We start from the raw sequence: 12,854 nt of genomic DNA, 5'->3' as shown, positions 1-12,854 counted from the left end.
ACACATAATTTGGGTCTGTTGATGAATTTGGGTCTTTAAGAAAAAATTCTTCCCTAAATCCTGTTCATTTATAAGAGACTCGCAGTCTTCTGTACTGCCAAACCCAACACTGGAAAACTTGGCAAGCGAAGCATTAGGATTAGAATCACCTAGAATAGATACATAACCTACGTTGCTCTTATGCTGACATTCTGAGGGGTGAGGTGTCTATAACGGATTATCCTAGGACTGTGAAAATCCACTCTCATTCCAAAAAATTGATTTTTGTTGCTGCTTTGATTTGGTAAGATCTCTTCACTCATATTGGGGGGGGTTTGCCTCTAACCGCATTAAGCTCTATTCCTGACCATCGTAATTGGGGACATTCTGATTACATAAAGCATATTGGGCCTGGACCTAAGTAGTTCGACAGAACTCCGAAAAGGGCTTCAAATTCCTTAAATGCTCCTTCCTCTTCCCCGTCCCCAAGGCACCGGCCGGATCCAAGATGGCTTCCCCAAACAGGTAATTAAGTGTTTTAGTTTAGAGCGCCCCCACCGGCGGGGGTCAAAAAAAAAGATGCCGAGAGGCCTGAACGCCTGTGAGCTGAGCAGTCAAAGGCAAGCTGCCGCCAGATTTTATTTTCAATCAGGCATATCCGTGGTTGCCTACGTACCCTTCTCAGCCTTTTAGGACCTCCCACCCTCGGGAGACTTCCTGGATGGCACTCACACTACCTTGCTGGAAGAGGCCGGGCGTCAGCCCTGCCATTGGTGGGTGGCAGCGTAGGTGGGCGGAGCCGAGGGAGAATGGACTACCAGCAAGCTAGATTGAGGCGAGGGCTGGCCATGCTCCGCCGGAAGGCGCCTTGTTCTCCGAAAGGGTGAGTTGAAACGCTGGCTGGAAAGGAAGCACCAGGACTTGTTCAGGTAGGCTTCCCGCTCACGCCTGCTCATCAGTGCTGGTCCAAGAGTCTTTGCAAAACTAAAGCTCTTAGAATTGGTTTCAGTAACTCATCCTCCTCCTTGCTCCCCCGCTCCTTACCGGTCCCCCAGTTGTGAGGGATCAGGTGCTGGGTGATGCTCTGGACTGAACCATTCTCCTTTGTGAAAGGCCGGGGGAGAGGGCGGCTGCTGGGCCGCGGGGCCCGAGTCGGGGCAAGCCGCGAAGGGGCCTGCCCCGCCGCTGTGGGGTTTTTAGGGCTTGTCATTGCATTACTGGGCGTGGTGTAGATTTGAGGCAGCTTCTTGTTCTCCTTGCCCCTTCAGCGGAGAGAAAACTCCCCGGCTGCGTTTGGTTACTCCATACTTTGGTCTCAGAAGTAGGAGGTTAGGGTTTTTTTTCTTCTTTTTCTTTTTCTTTCTTTCTTTCTTTCTTTCTTTCTTTCTGTATTTTAATAATAAGGGTGGGTAGGAAAGCTTGGCGTGAGCGTGTGCACATTGTTATACATTAATAGGTGTAATTTCTGTGGGTCTTTGGGAGGGAATATCAGGCTTTTGGAGAGTGTCTAGAGATGGTGGGAAGAGAGGCGCTCAAGCTTTGCATCTCCATTGACAGGTCTGCAGAGCTTACTGGTCTTCTGTTGCATTATGTAAACTCTTCACTAGCAGAAGACCCCTCCCCCTGCCTCCGAGCGAATGCAATTTCTTTATTTACCTGTCTCTAGTGTCGCAGGAAATTTTCCAGCCATTGCAGCAGCTGTGCAAGTGCAGCAGCTCCTGCCCTTTAGGGGCAGTCCTGAAGTGATTAAGGTCTTTAAAGAAGTGTATAGTGGAGGTGTACGGGCGTATATATGTTTAGCGGACCAATCTTTTTTCAATGACTGAGCATAGTGAGCTAGGAGTCGAAGACTTAAGAACTCGATGTCTTGTCCTAATGGAATTGCCCCAAATTCCAGCCAGAGGAGCTGCGTTATCAGTGTCCATTGCATCGTACTCTCACACCAGCATCCACAAATTATTTCCTCTTCATGTTGTTCTGATCCTGTCAGTTCAGTCGGGGATTCTCTGACTGGGTTATCCTTAGAGTCGGCTGAGGTCCTATCCAGTGTGGGACACTTTAGATGCTAGAAGGTGAGTTTGGGATTTGAATAAGTTCCTCTGTTAGTTAATTAGATAATGTCTTATGCTTAGGAATTTCTTTGGTAGTGCTCACCAAATAGGCTTCAGAACAAATTGTGGTATTTTGGACTTATCCCACCCCTTAAAGAGAGTTATAAAGAAAACATTTTCTATTTAAGAAGACCTGGGTTGCAAGAGTGGCAATGCCAGTGGGTCTGCAAGGCATGATGAAGGACATTGGCCTTGTGAAGAGACAGGCCTCGGGGAAGGTCTAAAACTGAAGTAGCCAAGGTGTAATGGATTGGAATGAGGAATTTGATGGAGCAGTGTATGGGTACTTGCACAGTTCACACCTTCCCCATGTTTGATCTATCCTGTGCATCTGTCCTTTTGTTTTTGTCAGTTCCCAAATTGACAAAATCCATTTATTTAGACGTGGGTCGAAAATGATAGAAATAGTAGAAGTCTGTTGAACTGGTTGTGAATCACCAGGAAACGTAGATCGTGTATTTTCTGGGATAGCCTTCTCTGCAGCACCACCAGGTGATGGGGTGGAAGAATCTTGGCATTGTGGTTACCACCACTGCAGAGTTTTGGCTATGAGAGGAAAAAAATCTGACATTTTATATGAAGGGTCTGATAGGTAAGATAGAGTTTCCCATAGGTAAGGTAGGATGGTGAGGGGGCATCAGTCTTTAAAAGAAACTATTGTACCCATCTCCTTTGAAAAGGGTTTTTTTTTTTTTTTTAAGCTAAACTACCACTTAATTTGTGGGTTCCAAGAACTGTACTTGCTTACTGAAAGAATGAGATTTGATATTGTCACCTGTGGAAGGACTGTAACTTTTTTGAGCATTGAGATGAATGTTAATGCTTTGAAGATACTGTTTGTCCACTGCCCTGCAAGAGTTGTTTTCTGAGCCTACATTGAGCCTGATACCTGGGGAATAAACAAACATATTTTCTGGCCCCTCATCCTTCCCCCTAAAAGTCACTCCATTTCTGGAGTTGCATTTGGGCAAGTCCCTGATGTGCAGGTCTTTGCGTGACCCGCCGTGCACTGTGGTGACCAACCTAATTTTTACTGTTTTACCATTAGCAGTTGATTCACTGATATAGCATCAATTCAGATTTTACTTGGTTTAACTTTTTGTGTCTCCCCTTTAATTAATTTTTTATTCTTTTTCTCACAGAGTTGATGGTCTTCCTTTCAAACTTCTGTTACAGTTTTGTTCACTTTGCTTTTTGTTTTAATTCACTGATATTGTGCCTTTTTTGCTTCTGTCTTGTTGAGGCCTTTTAAGAGATGCAGAGAGACCCTGGTTTTCAAGATGTGTTCTTTTGGTATCTGGTACGCAAGTGACAGTTGTATTTTTATATAACAAAGCTGTTGTATCCACCGTTTACTATTGCCTAAAGGTTTTTTTTTTTTTTTTTTTTATCATTTATTACGTTCTAAATTTTATCCTGGATAACCTTTCCCCACCTTAACCTCTGTTTTGTTTTGTGTGTACAAGTGTATCAAGTTGTAATTGGGCTCTTTTTTGTATTTTCTCACTCTTTCATACGGCCTTTAAATTTTCATTGTATTTGTGTTGCAAAATAAGTCTGCCTCTTTGTAGTTGACTGGATGTTTTCAATTTAAACTACAAAGTACGTTCGTCTCTGAGATGTCTCATGAAGCTCTTCTGTAGGTAACACTTCTTTTGCCCTCTTTATTATCCATTACTTTCTGTCCTTCATTAGGCTCAAAACGGTCAACTTTAAAATATCTTTTTTTTAGACTGATAATTCTATGCCTTTTATTCAGTTTTTTTAAAGACTAATTTTAAAATATCTTAATTCTTGTCTTCAGATTGTAGCAGGAGCTTTTAAAAATAAAGCAATTAATTTCTACTTACCAATGTATGTTACGATATAATAAAAAAAAATCCAGCAGACATAAACAGAAAGTAGACTGGCAAAGATAATTGCTTTACATTTATCTTCAGCAGGGAGGGATATATTGGAATATATTCCAAGTGGTAGAGTGGCATAGGGAATCTAGACAATGTTCTAACCCCTTCAAATTCAGACTATCCAAGTATATTCTCATTAGTTTGTTTGATAAGTTTCCAGAACATCAGATTCACTCATAATCAAATGAAAGTACAAAAAACCCCCCAAAATTTTAAAAATTCCTTATTCTTATGCATAATTATTAGGAAAAGATTGGTTTTATCATTGAAAGAATGAAATATCCCTGGGGCACCTGGGTGGCTCAGTTGGTTAAGCGTCTGACTCTTGGTTTCTGCTCAGGTCCTGATCATGGGTCAAGGGATTGAGCCCTGAGTCGGGCTGCATGCTCAGCAGGGAATTTGCTTTAGTATTCTCTCCCTCTATGCCTTCCCCTGCGCTCTCTTTCTGAAAAAAGTATATAAATCTTTAAGGGAAAAAAAAAAAAAGAATGAAACACCCCTGAATTATCCCCTCTGTACGTTCCCAGAGAAATTTATTGTGTATGGTTTCATTTCATTTGGTATTTTCAGTGTTTATTTCATTTTAAAAAGGTAATTAAATGACATAGTATTGAAGTTACTAGGTAATAATGGGACTGTGCTTTTTTTCTCCCCTGTATGTCAGCAACTTAAATGTAATAGTTATAATTCTTTTGGTAATGTCCCAATATTCTAGTAATTTGTAATTCTGTAATACCACCTTTTTGTTTTGAGAGTCTGTAATTCTCCTAAACCTATGTCAGTATCTTTCTGAGAAAGGTTATATATTAACTGAATTCTTAATTTCATCTGGGAGGAAGGACGTTCAGGAGCTGTAAAGTCTTACCGGTTTCTCAAATTGTCTCTTGTGTTCGTTATAGAAACCTTTGGAATAGCCTGCTTTCATTTTTTCTTCCACTGCCTACTTTGGGAATACACTATGCCTTTGGGGATTATTCCTTTGGGACATATTCAGAGGTACATTGTCCCATTAGCGACATGGGAATTTCATTTTGGTTGGTTCTAGAAGAAACCAGTGATTTCAGTAATTGAGCTGCCTATTTAGAGCCCAAATCATCCAGAATTTCTTAATAGAACATAATTTTCATTTTCTGTTACAGATATCAGATATACAGCAGATATACAGCAGATATCTATCTAAGTAAGCTGAATGGGAAGATTTTTCTGGATTTTTAAACAGGGGCTACACCAAGTTCCATGAGCATGGACCTTTCACTCAGTGTTTTTTCTTCTTCATTGCTTCTACTCAGTATTTATACTTCTTTTTTCCCCTTGTCTGGGGAGTGGAGCACATTAGTCAGCTCTTCGTTTATTTACACATCAATTCTCCTGTAAAATGTAGTGCTTTTGCCTGTTTTTCAGGAATGCTTCCTGTTGTGGGGGGGGGGCATCTTCTTCACGAGGCCTTAAATATGTATAGGTAATGGTCACTTCCATTTACGGCTGTCCTGAACGTCACGGGAGTCAAGAGTCGAGGCAGTTGGATCTGGGCACGTGAACCTATCAAGGGGCAGCGTCAGGTGGAGACCTGTATGTTCCCACCGCAGGCATTGTGAAGTAGATGGAGTACTGTGAGATAGACACTGGCTTCATTCCTACAAACACAAAATAATGATTAATTGAATTACCCGGATGTTGCCCTAGACACCAGGGCTGGTTGAAGTCTTATCCATGGTTTTAAGGTTAAAGGGCTGTACTGCTTTCTCAGAGTCTTTTCATCCTGCCCAGCAGTCCTGCTGTTCTAATTGTGAAACTTTTACATCTATTTCAGTATCCCACCATTCTGCTTAGCGGACCAGCACAGCCAAGTCTCTAAGGAGTGATTCTGCTTTGAGAGAAACCTTTAATAGTACACTTTGAAATTATTGGATAGGGAATAATAAGCTCCTTTTCATTTGCCTACTCTGTGCCAGACGTTGTGCATTATCTTTTAGTCTTCAGAGTAACCCTGAAGTATATGTGATGTTACCTTCATTTTACCGAAGAGAAAAAATAAGACTTAGTGAGGTTAGGTAACTTAGCCAGGAGTGGGACTCTGGTCTGTCGGACTTCAAAACCCCATTCATGGTCCAGCCTCCCCCCATTGAAAAGCTCAGTGCTGACCTCTGTGGGAGGAACCGTCTTTGACCACATGAGACAAGTAGGCATTCGGTAGCCTATTAAAGCTGTACCTTTTGCAGTTGAAGAACCTTGAGAATGTAAAATTTATTTTTGTCTTTGTATCTCTGTTAAAAGGAAAAAAAAAAGGATAATAATTTGTTTCCTTTATTTAACTTATTTTGAAGATAAGATTATGTGAAATACTTTCAGCTCTACAGAGGAAATTCACTTGGTCAGTCTTGCAGATAACTGTTTATTAGCCAATGCAAATCAAACTAGTACACTAAATTTAAATTTTCATCAGTCCCATGTCACTGAGGTCATTTTTTGTGCCTGGAGGCACGAGTGTGGTAATAACAGCGCTTTATAATGTTTCTCCTCCCTTCACCACATACACTTCTTTTAACATAAATGTTGCAATGAAACAATACCTCATAAATAATTAAGTAAATATTTATATTTTTCTGTTAGGCTGAACAAACGTACATATACTTGGCTCAGTTAAAATGGGGCATGTAAGAGTGGTGTGTGTGTGTGTGTGTGTGTGTGTGTGTGTGTGTGTGGTGGGGGACCATAAGTTGGACCAGGACTTTGTTACCTAAATTTATATATATTGTTACTTATGCTCGATGCCCACAAGTGGCATCACACAAGGTGGATATATTGATCCAGTTAGACATTCCTCAGCTGGAACCCAGAATATTATTTTCACCTTGGTGACTATGTGCCAGTGAAGAACTTTTCCAGCTAATTTGGCCTAAGGGCAGTGATCCTTAAAGATAAGGCTCTTGGGGCGCCTGGGTGGCACAGCGGTTAAGCGCCTGCCTTCGGCTCAGGGCGTGATCCCGGCGTTACGGGATCGAGCCCCACATCAGGCTCCTCCGCTATGAGCCTGCTTCTTCCTCTCCCACTCCCCCTGCTTGTGTTCCCTCTCTCGCTGGCTGTCTCTCTCTCTGTCAAATAAATAAATAAAATCTTAAAAAAAAAAAAAAAGATAAGGCTCTTATTTTCTATCTTCAGACTTAGGCCAAAACTCCAGAGTTTTACTGGAAAAAAATGTACAATGAGGCTGACTTGAAAATGAACCCGTGCCCTAGTTTTGGGTCATATGGGTTTAGTATCATCTGTTTGTCTCTTGCCAGGCTTTAAATTGGCCATCACTGAGGCTTTATGGTCTCGCGCCTAAAGAAAATCACTAAAATTTCATTACTTTTAACAGTAATTATCACACTACAGAAAATAGTCTTATGTATATTGCACGTAGTCCAGGTTCTAAAAAGTGAAGATGCTTATGATTTTATAATGCCTCTTCTGAATGTTTCTGGTAGGAAACATGCCTCTGCCCGTTTACTATCTCTAGAGTCTGAGAGAAGCCCTTGCTGTTGCTCTGAAACTCCCCATTAGCTCTTCACAGCCCCACACCTTTGGCTGGATGTTGAAAATATACTCCTTCAAGAAAAGTACATTAAATGTCCACCTGATAAGCAAAGGGAATATTGTAATGAACAAATCATACACAGCTCTTGTGTTTGTGGAACTTATATTCTAATGGGGGGGGGAATCAATTATATAATCAGTTATTCAATCTCTACTACAAAAAGCTATGGATAGTACAGGGGAATTTATAATAGGGGCATATAACCTAAAGCATAGTATAGTGAGATATTTAAGAATGTGACTTCTGAAGCCACACTGCCTAAATTTGAATCTGGGACCACTTTTCACTAGTTATGAGATATTGGGCAAATTACTTAAGCTCTTAGTGCCTCCGTTTCCTTATCTGTAAAAAAAAAAAAAAAAAGTTATTTCAGGCTTAATTAAATTAAATATGTTAATGCATTTTCATTGTTTAGAAGAGTGCTGGGCACGTAATGTATACTCAATAAATTTGGCTGTTTTTTGTCTGCAACATCAGGGAAAGCTTTTCTTTGCAATGATGATGTTGAAGTGAACTTTGAAGGGTACGGAAGAGTTAAATAGGCAGAATGGAGGGGAATCAGTTAGAAGGTGCTTGCTGTACTTCAGGGAAGTGAATGGTAAATTGATCCAGAATGGCAGTAGAGACAGGAGTGAAAGCATTTGAGAGATATTTAGGAGGTAAAGGTAGGATTTTAAAATAATGAATATGGGTCATGAAGAAGAGGTTTTCTGGTCTCTGCAGCCAAGGCTAAATGGGAGGTGCTGGACAATGGTTACCCTCCTTGTGTACGTGCACGTGTGATGGTGGGGATGGAGGTGACTAGATGGACTACCAAGGAATCGGTCTCCTTGAGGTACTAAGCCTGTTACAGGGAGGGGCACCTGGGTGGCTCAGTCGGTTAAGCCATGGACTCTTGATTTCACCTCAGGTCATGATCTCAGGGTCATGACATCAAGTCCAGCGCTCAGTGCTGAGTTTGCTTGAGATTCTCCTTCTCCCTCAGCCCCTCCCCCTACTCGCACAAGCTTGCTTTCTCTCTCTCTCTCAAGTAAATAAATCTTTAAAAAAAAAATAAGCCTGTTATAGGAAGAGTGGGACAGGTGGGTCAGCTAAGGAGACTGGAGACAACCAAGAAAAGGCATGGAGTAAGCAAGTAGATGTACAGGTGGGGGATTCAGGGTTGACCTCTTGCCGAGAGATGTAAGTACATAGATAATTTGTTGAAGGAAATAATAATAGTTGAGGCCATGTATGTAAGTTAGACATTCTTGGAGAAAAGTGTAGAATGAAAATTAAAGAAGGCCTAGGGGGCGCCTGAGTGGCTCAGTCATAAAGCGTCTGCCTTCGGCCCTGGGCGTGATCCCAGGGTTCTGGGATCGAGCCGCACGTTGGTCTCCCTGCTCCGCTGGGAGCCTGCTTCCTCCTCTCCCACTCCCCCTGCTTGTGTTCCCTCTCTCGCTGGCTGTCTCTATCTCTGTCGAATAAATAAATAAAATCTTAAAAAAATAAAAATAAAATAAATAAATAAATAAATAAATAAAGAGGGCCTAGGACCAAACCTTGGTGAACTTCAACAGGAAAGGCTGGTAGAGGAGGAGAGTAGCAAAGCAGAAGTGGCCAGAGAGGTAGAAGAAAAACCAGAAAAGTCATCCTGACATCCTGGAAGCAATCCGAAAAAAGTGTTTGAGAGTGGGAGTGGTTTTTCTAAAATCTTTGTGACCCTTCTTTGGATCCCTGAGAGTATTCATTTAGGTCTCTTACCACTCAAGGTTGGATACTCTTTTTTTTTTTTTTTTAAAGATTTTTTATTTATTTATTCGACAGAGACAGCCAGCGAGAGAGGGAACACAAGCAGGGGGAGTGGGAGAGGAAGAAACAGGCTCCTAGCGGAGGAGCCTGATGTGGGGCTCGATCCCATAACGCCGGGATCATGCCCTGAGCCGAAGGCAGAGGCTTAACCGCTGTGCCACCCAGGCGCCCCCAGGTTGGATACTCTTGACTTAGAACGTCTGTCTATGACAGGTTTAGGCTGACTGAAGCCCGTTAGTTGAACATAATCTTCAGACTTTAGAATCTAAAGTGTAGTTAGTTATCCCTGTTTGTCTTAGAGGTAGAGGAAGAGAGCCTGAGTGCGTATTCAAGTACATAGGTACCAGCCTGCTGAAATTAACAAAATATTTTGGTGATTCCCTTGAAGGCTGACTAGCATCTCCTAGGTACATAGAGACACTGGCAAAACCAAATTTTTTCCCCAAAGATCTATCCAGCAACATTTGTTGAGTATCTCCTAGGACATAGTGTTTATATGCCAAATACTGTGTTAGGTGTTTCATTAAGCTTCATTAATGGCCCTGTAACTTGATTTCCCTTTGTACAGAAGAATGAACTAGACTCAGAAAGGTTAATTTCCTTGGTGGGACAGAAATTTGAACCCAGGTCCCTCTGATTTCAAAGCTCATTTTACCTCCATGTACAAGTACAACTAAAATATAAAGTAGAAGATACTTATCCTAAAGAGTACTTAGCAAAATGCCATGAAAGCTCAAAAGGAACTGATTACTTTGGGCTTGACAATGAAGAGTGGGGATTAGAAGGCTTTCAATTATTACATCCAGTGGACATTTTAAATTACATTGTCAGACATTTTTGCTTTTGTTGGATATAATTGATCACTCTTTTCCCCTGCAGTTCTCCACTCTGCTTCCGTGACATTGCACTGTTTACTTCTCTAGCTTTTCCTTCTCTACCTACTTAGGTGTAGCTTATTCTGATTTTTTATTTAACTTTTTAAAGTTTTTATTTAAATTCCAGTTAGTTGGCATACAGTGTAGTATTAGTTTCAGGTGTACAATATAGTGATTCAACACTTCATACAACACCCGGTGCTCATCACTGCAAGTGTACTCCTTAATCCCAGCACCTGTTTTATCCCCCTCCCCTTCAGTAAGCTCCATGCCCACCTTGGAGCTTGAACTCACAACCCTGAGATCAAGAGTTGGATGCTCTACCGACTGAGCCAGCCTAGTGCCCGCTTATTCTGATTCTTAAATCCTTTTTTTTAATTTTAAGTTTTATTTATTTAAGTAATCTCTACCCCCAACATGGGGCTCAAAGTCACTACCCCAAGATCAAGAGTTGCTTGCTCTGGGGTGCCTGGGTGCCTCACTCAATTAAGCATCCAACTCTTTTTTTTTTTAAAGATTTTTATTTATTTATTTGACAGAGATAGAGACAGCCAGCGAGAGAGGGAACACAGGCAGGGGGAGTGGGAGAGGAAGAAGCAGGCTCATAGCGGAGGAGCCTGATGTGGGGCTCGATCCCATAACGCCGGGATCACGCCCTGAGCCGAAGGCAGACGCTTAACCGCTGTGCCACCCAGGCGCCCCTAAGCATCCAACTCTTGATTTCCACTCAGGTCATGATCTCAGGGTCATGAGATCGAGTCCCGCGTCAGGTTCTGCACTGCACACGGAGCCCGCTTAAGATTCTTTCTCTCTCTCTCCCCCACCCCCCAAAAAGAGCCTCACGCTCTTCCGACTGAACCAGCCAGGTGCCCCTGATTCTTCAATCCTGATGTTTTCCTGAGTTCCTCCTTAACTTTCTCATTCTACCTCAAAAATCTCAACACTTGGGTTTCCAGCTAAGTGTTTTGTTTAGCCTGCAGAGTGTTCAAAATGTTTTTTTTTTTTTTAAATTAGTTGTCTACATTTAAAACCTAGATTTACATAAAGCTCTATTTCTGGCATTTGAAGAATCTGAAGTTCTCGCTCAACCTTGGATGTGCATTTCCATATGGCAACACTTAACTAGAGCTGCCTAGCACCTACTCTCTTTGGAATGGTCATGGATTCTTCAGTCCTTCATAGAGCCCAACATTCTCTGTTGTCTCCCCAACAGTACTGGTACAGTTTTTTGTATACTTGCTCTGTTCTACATATTCCCTGGGTACACTCCACTGTTAAAACTACTCTTTAGATCCTGAGAATTCTAAATTATCACCAAGCCAACTTTTATATTTATACATCCAATCTCCTATCAAATATCACTACTTGGCCTGCTCTAGGCAACTCAGACTCAATGGGGCTGGACTCAACATGGCTGAACTCATCTTTCTCTCTAAGCTCTAGGTTCTATGCATTTTTATCCCCTTATTAAGTGTTTGTTACTCGGCTCTGTCCCTTCCTTATCATTACCTTTGACCCACATTGCTGTGATTCAGACATTAATCGCCTTGTTAGGGTTCTTGGTTACAAACAGCAGAAATTGTCTTTTGGCTAGCTTACGCAGAAAGGGGATTTATTGGAAAGTGATTGTGTGGCTCACAAAATCAATATGAATCCTAGGCAATCTGGTTTAGACAATGACCTGAAACTAAGGGAGGTTAGAGACAGAGAACATGACCAAGGTCATACCACTGAATAGTCTGTTTAGGATGCTGTAGTAGAACTCTAGTGTCCGGCACTGCTGAGTATGGTTTAACTGGTTGCTTCTGGGTCTTTGTATTACATCTGCAAAGTCAAATTTCTCTGAAGGACTGTCCACTTAAACTAGTCTAGGTCATGTGTGTACTTTGTCTTTGCCAGGAAGAGTAACTGGGACCCCTCCCTCCAGCCCCTGCTCTGATTTCCCATCTCCTTTAACAGTCTATAGTGGGAGGTAAGAACCAGCCTTCCAGTGAGACTTACATCTTGAGCTATTCCCCCAATATAGGAAAGGGGTTTTGTTGTTGAGCAGGGAAAAAAAATCAGATTTCTATACAGCTCTTTTCTGGACTACCACAGCAGCCTCCTGACTGCTTCTGTGTTCTCTGACCCTTCATTTCGCAGGTGTATTCGCTATTCAGTAGCCAAAGTTAGCTAACCAAGCGCAGGTCTGACCCTGTCATTCTGTGTTTCAGTGGCTCCTCATCCGCCTATCAGAAAGTGCAAGGCCTTCGTTGAAGGGTCTGGCCTTAACTTACCCTGTCAGTCTCATCTAGGTTCTTTTTGTGATTTACACTTTGGCAACATTGAACTACAGAGTTCCTTAAAGTTTCCTCTACGTGTCTCCTGCTGTTTGCCATTGCTGTGCTTGTTTTGACTTTGCTCTTATTATCCCTACTGCCTGAATACTCCTTTCTTGTGGCCCACTTTACCTTCCTTAGTTAACTCCTCCTCATCTTTTAAGAAATGACCTTTTTTTTTTTTTAAGATTTTATTTATTTATTTGAGAGAGAGCACAAACGGGGAGCTGCAGGCAGAGGGAGAGGGAGAAGCAGGCTCCCCACAGAGCCTGATGATGCTGGGTTCCATCCCAGGA

At 42.0% G+C, this 12,854-nt stretch overlaps 1 protein-coding gene across 6 annotated transcripts in view; it reads left to right on the top strand.

The window, feature by feature from the left end:
- The first annotated feature begins 805 nt into the window (after positions 1 to 805).
- CHD8 (chromodomain helicase DNA binding protein 8) overlaps positions 806 to 12,854 on the top strand; it is a 59,157-nt gene continuing 47,108 nt past the window's right edge. For 5 of the 6 annotated variants that reach the window (XM_048217777.2, XM_026489933.4, XM_048217775.2 and 2 more), the window contains exon 1: positions 820 to 908. The gene's annotated coding sequence lies outside the window, so the exon portion shown is untranslated. Of the gene's footprint in view, positions 909 to 12,854 lie in introns of all 6 variants that reach the window. The other variant, XM_026489929.4, reaches the window with a different exon arrangement.

The sequence above is a fragment of the Ursus arctos genome, unplaced genomic scaffold (assembly GCF_023065955.2).
Source record: "Ursus arctos isolate Adak ecotype North America unplaced genomic scaffold, UrsArc2.0 scaffold_37, whole genome shotgun sequence".
NCBI classification, from domain to species: Eukaryota; Metazoa; Chordata; class Mammalia; order Carnivora; family Ursidae; genus Ursus; species Ursus arctos.
This window is presented reverse-complemented; position numbering and strand designations above follow the sequence as displayed.